Genomic DNA, 6,246 nt, shown 5'->3' with positions numbered 1-6,246 from the left:
TCTGCAGGTGAGGACCAGTGTCTTAAACACAGTCTTATGTATAGTAACATGTGCACTTTACTAGGTAAGCTGCCACCTGACCCCATTCCAGCAACACATCCCAACATGTACCAATCTCCATGAAATCAAACACTTAATACTTTTTCAAAATTTATTTTTCACCCAAATAAAACTTATAATTGATTTACTTAACATTCTCCCTTCTAAAATTAATTGGATTTGTTATATTACCTTAAGTTTATAATTAGTCTAAGAAGAGTTGAAGCCTTAACAGATTTTTTTCTTATCAAATTAAATTAGCAGTTCAAGAGTTGTTTTATGACTCAAGATTTATGTTTTTTTCACATAATTATTCTTGTTTCTTGTCAGATCTGTTCTTTGTGCTTTATTTTGTTTCCTTTGTAGACAGCTATTGAAATTCTACTTCCAGTTTATTGTTTCTTCCATTGTTTTAGAACATTCATAAGGCATACATTCCTTTCTAGGGATTGTAGTTTAAGCCTTGGGTTATTATTGTTGATTTAATTGTGAACTACAAATCTGTTGGATAAGAGGGGCACAATTCCACACAATTCCCATCACCAGATTTCTCTACCCCACCTCCTCCATTGGAAGCTTTCCTATTCTTTATCCCTCTGGGAGCACAAACCCAGGATCATTATGGGGTGCAGAAAGTGGAAGGTCTGTCTTCTGTAATTGCTTCTCCACTGGGCATGGGTGTTGACAGGTCGATCTATACTCCCAGCTTGTTTCTGTCTTTTCCTAGGGGGGGAGGGATTTGGAGAGGCAGAGTTCCAGGACACATTGGAGAAGTCTTCTGCCCAGGGAAGTCAGGTTGACTTCATGGTAGCATATGCAACTTGGTGGCTGAAAAGCATGAAGATATAAAGCAGAAAAATAAGTTTATTGGTTAGGAACCTAAAGGTAAAAATATAGCAGATGAGATTTGGGTTTCTCAATATCGGAAAAAGATAAGGAGTCTACTTTAGGTATATTCCAAGGGGCCCATGAATTTACTAATTTTTGCTTGAGCCCAACAGCTAACATGCAAGTGGGCTAACCATATTATCTGGGGGAGATGGTTTCAGAGTTGGAAATAAACTAGAAAACTGGATCAGAGAAGAGAGTATCTCCCAAATATGGGGAAAATATATAAATACTGTTAAATATAAACCCCATCCATCTGATCTGGGACCCATATTCAGCATAGGAGCCTATGTAACATCTGCATCCCTGTAGGGCTGAGCTCGCAGTCTGTAGTCATAGCTTAGGGGCATACTACGCTGCACTCATTTCAGGACCAGTCTTCCTTGAGTGGCAGAGCATGTTGACCCAGCCTCCTTTTGGAGAATGGGAGAGGGGGGTGGTGGTCCTTATCATTGTTGCCCCACACTGAAGGCACTGCCACTTATTTTCAACTCTGGAAAGCCTAGAACTTACTGAACAATATTCACCCAGACTTAGAGCAGACAGGTGTATGGTTTTTTAATTTGATTTCAAGACATTCAGAATGTTGCCATTAAGAATGATGTTAATCTTGTTTTCATGTAGATAACTTTATTATTTAAAAAATTGCTCCTATTCTGAGGTGATCATTCATCCATTCATTAATTTATGAGATGTGAGAGGAAGGGAGTGAGGGAAGAAGGGGAAGAGAGAGAGAGAGAGAGATTACCAGAACATCACATATGCAATTCAGGGGTGGAACTTGGGACCTCATGCTTGAGAGCTCAGTGTTTTATCCACTGTACCACCTCCTGGGCCAAGTTATGAGATTTCCCCCCCCTAAAAATCAGAATGTATGTTTTATTTTCTAAAATACCTTTTTAGTCCCATGGACACTATCAGATGCTTTTGCTTCTTTATATAGATGAGTGACATGGTGCACTAATATTAGTCAGAGAGCCATTGAATTCATGGAAAAACCTTTACTTCAGATTTTCCCAAATTCCTTTCTCATAAAGTTTTCCTCTGAGTTGCATAAAAGTCTTGGAGGCAGTGACTGATCTCTGGCAGGGTGAAGGGCAAGGGACTAGAAAAGGTGATAGAAGCTGTTTGTAGCGGTAGCAGCGTTTCATGTTCCATAGCTTGATCAGGTGATGATGGTGACTCGGGTGTGAACAGACACTTAGGAAGTGAGTGTACCATGACAGAGTGATGACCTCCTTGCAGGAGGCCTTGGCTTCCATCCCCAACACCACCTGAGAGCAATAAAGACAACCAAGGGGGTGGTGGAGAGATGCTTTGATCTCTCTCATTAACAAAATAATAAAATTTGGGCCAGGGGTGTATTTTAGCAATAGAGGATGTGCTTTGTATGTGTGGAACCCTAGGCTTAGGCTCCCCTCACTGCATTAAAAGCAAAGAGTGAGCATTACTGCAAGAGGCTCCGGCACACATAGCCTGAGCTATGCAGCCAGGAGGCTCCTCTCCATCCTCACAGAGACTTGCAGGGCTGTAGCTGCCCCAGTTCACACAGCTTCCTGGTTGTCAGGCTCCCTCTGTAATCAGGATGATGATTAACCCAAGGGCTCTCTTCTCTCATACTTAACAGGCCAGAGAAGCTAACAGGTCACAGATCAGGAGACTGCTGGTTCCAGTTCCAGGTGTGGAACCCACTAAAAGTGAGTGTTATGTTTAGGGCAGTGGGCAGAAGTGAGGGGCAGTGGGTCCTTGTCCTAACTATTATCCCCATAACTAGCACAAGGCAGGGATACCAGAAGTAGGGGGCTTGTGCCATTTACCGGTCTCTGCTTTCCACCCTCTCTGTACCTGCCCAGCCCACCCCAACTTAATAATGTTTTGCACCTTCATGCCCCCTCCTTGTTCAGGTTCACATTCACCCAGACTGATGGTCTCCTTATGACTGTGCTGCCCAGAAGGGCACACAGGAAGTGACCAGGCAATTGACTTGTGGCCAAATCAAATTCAAAGAATTGATGGTGTCAACTTCATGTCCTATTTCAAATCTGAAATCTATTTCAAATGAAAAAGAATATAAAAATATGCCACTGATAATTTTGTATTTATTACTTGTTAAAATGATAGTAGTTGTCAAGTCTCCAGTCCCCACCTGCAGGGGAAATGTTTTACCAACAGTGAAGCAATGCTGCAGGTGTTTCTCTGTCTCTCTCTCTCTGTCTGCCTCATCCCTCTCAATTTTTCTTTGTCCTATCAAGTATAAGAATGAAAAAATAAATTAAACAAATAGAAAAGGGAAAAAAATGACCGTTGGAAGCAATAGATTCATTGTGCAGGCTTTGAACCCCAGTGATAATCATAGTGGCAATAAAAAAGACAGTATTTAAGGCCTCAGAATAAGCTCACTCAGTAGACTGAAGATCTTACAATCATGATTCTACTGGTCTAAACCCAGTCCCACATGGGCAAACCTTAGATGGCATGGGGAGAAGTTCCACACATGATGGAACAATGTAGTGGTCTTGGTCTTTCTCTCTCTCTCTGAAATAAAAGGAATGAAAAATCAGTCCAGGAGCAGTGAAGCACAGAGAGGTCAGACACCACAGCATTGCCTCACCAATATGAAACCTTCCCTGTGCATGGCACTTCCATATGGCCCCAGGGGCTTGAACCAGGTAGCTTTTGTTTAGGCAAGTATACATTCTAAGGGGTGAGCTACCTCCTGACCCCATGTGCCCTTTCTAAGATGGGTCTCAGCTAACCTGACTAAGCCTATGCCTTTGCCCCCCCCCAACCCTGAGACTCTGCTTTGATCACTTTTCAAACATCATACCCATTATGTGCTGGGACCAGCTCCTGAGAAGGATGGGCCTACCAGACAATGACATCCACATGGCCAGAGCAAGGGCTAGAGACCCCCACAGTGCCTTGTATGAAATGCTGATGACTTGGCTCAACAGAACAGGGCAAGAAGGCTCTGTCAACACCCTGCTGGATGCCTTGGATGATGTGGGGGAGAGAGCTGCATGGGAGAAAATAGGGAACTACCTGGTGGGCTCTGGAAACTTCATCTGTGAAGATAATGGAGTCAGTTCTCCGTCCTGTGGGTAAAATATTTCTTAAGGAAAGCAGAATGTCCCTGGATTCCCTTTTCTTCTAGAGAGGAAACATGACTTGGAAATCAGTCAGGAAGTATTCAGGAAACTTGGAGAAGTATTTGAAGAAAATCTAGAGTCTAAAAGCATAAAGCTCTTGGAATCTTCTAGAACTTCTTCAACACACTTGTAATAATTTCTGTGAAATATTTACTGTGATAACCAAGCTATGGAGTTGTATATAATACTCTATATAAAGTATGATGTCTGTAAGTTGTGAGATGTGCATACTTCCAGGTGAGGCTGCCATTCTGTTTTGTTCATGATATTTTGTCATATTAGTAGTACTGTACTTTTTACTTTCTTTTTTTTTCTAATTTTTTAACATTTATTTTCCCTTTTGTTGCTCTTGTTTTTTTTTTGTTGTTGTTGTAGTTATTATTGTTGTTATTGATGTCATCGTTGTTGGATATAAGACAGCAAGAAATGGAGAGAGGAGGGGAAGACAGAGGGGGAGAGACCTGCAGACCTGCTTCATCACCTGTGAAGTGACTCCCCTCCAGGTGGGGATCCGGGGGCTCAAACCAGGATCCTTATGCCAGTCCTTTCACTTAGTGCCATGTGCACTTAACCCGCTCCATCCAACTCCTCACTTATCACTTTCTATGTTACGTTACGTTACGTTACGTTATGTCTATGTACTTAAATGTTTTATTTATATGATGGTCAAGAACAAGTCAACTGAACTTACGGTGCTAGAGGTGATAAAAAAAAAGTAATTTACTTTCAGAGGGTATTAACTGCAAGAGGCTTAAGGGAACCTTGGGATATTGATAATGTTATTTATTTATTTTTTTAAATTAATGTGTTTCAAATCCCTGGATTCCACATGTGAAAAAAGCCACTTCCTTCCTTAATTCACTAAACATAATCACCTCCAGTTCCATTCATTTTGATTATATATGGTACTCGAATAAAAGGGGGCAACCTCAAAACAAGTAAAAACACAAGGGAAGAAGAAAAAGTCCCTTCTGGGAGTGGCCCAGGTCGTTGAGAGCGAGAGATATATGTGTTAGCGAGCATAAATCAAACCACCATCCACTGTAAGGAAGCAAAGATGTTTATTGACGAATTGCAATCCGGGCCGAGATGGTGACTGGTGTTAGTCTACCAAGCTCGGCCCCGAACAGGGCTCAAACCATACAATTTATAGGAATTCAGACTACACTCAGGGAGGGGGAGCACATCACCTTATCAACCTACATCCAATAACAGGCTATAGCAAACACAAGATCCAATCATTTCAAACTTAGCAAAAGCATGATCCATTCAAAGCAAAGCGTGGGCTAGTTTCAAATATAGTAAGATCACACAACCAATAGAATTCAACCAGGCACATCCTCCTGCCATCGGCTATGACCACCCATCCGGTAGACAGCACACCACAAAGTCTGTTCAAAGGTCCTGATAAGGCTTGTCCCCATGTAGGGTCCTTCGAACAATGGGTGGCCTTCACTGATAAGGTCCTGATAAGGCTTGTCCTCAGGCAGGGTCCTTTGAACAATGGGTGGCCTTAACTGATTAGGTCCTGCTTATTCAAGGGGGAAGGGGCAAGGAATTTTACACCTCATACTACAAGCAACTCATACTAAAAGCACTTAACAAACAACTGCATAAAAAGGGAATTTCAAGGCTACTGCCTTTTACAATATGCCATGTCGCTTATGAGGGTAGGGACCAGAGACTTGAACTTGAATCCTTATACATAGGAATGCATGTATTCTACTGAGTTCACTACTACCTGACCTCTAAAAGTTAGTATTTTCTGTTCAGTTCATAGTTTTTATTGTTGGTTCTCTTCCTTTGCTAGCTTTTCATCTTGCTTTGGTTTATATTTTTCTGCTCCATTCTGTTTGTAATGATTTTTCATTAGTTGTGTACTATACAATTTTCTAATTGTGTACAATCATATTATTATTGTACCAATTCTTAGTTCTTACTTAATCGTACCAATTCTTAATTCTTACTATGGGAATTAGATCTAGCATGACTGATACTTTTAGACTTTTGTTCTTTATTCTATTACATTAATAAAGCCAGATGATATTGCCTCCCCCCCATTCTTGGTTGCATTCCCTCAGCCCTGCCCCTTCCTTTTCTGACATAGTTAGTTCTGCTATTATGCTAATGTTGATTGGCTTATTTTTTATTTTGTTTTGCCTGTTAATCA

Source organism: Erinaceus europaeus, chromosome 19 (assembly GCF_950295315.1).
Source record: "Erinaceus europaeus chromosome 19, mEriEur2.1, whole genome shotgun sequence".
NCBI lineage: Eukaryota > Metazoa > Chordata > Mammalia > Eulipotyphla > Erinaceidae > Erinaceus > Erinaceus europaeus.
This window is presented reverse-complemented; position numbering follows the sequence as displayed.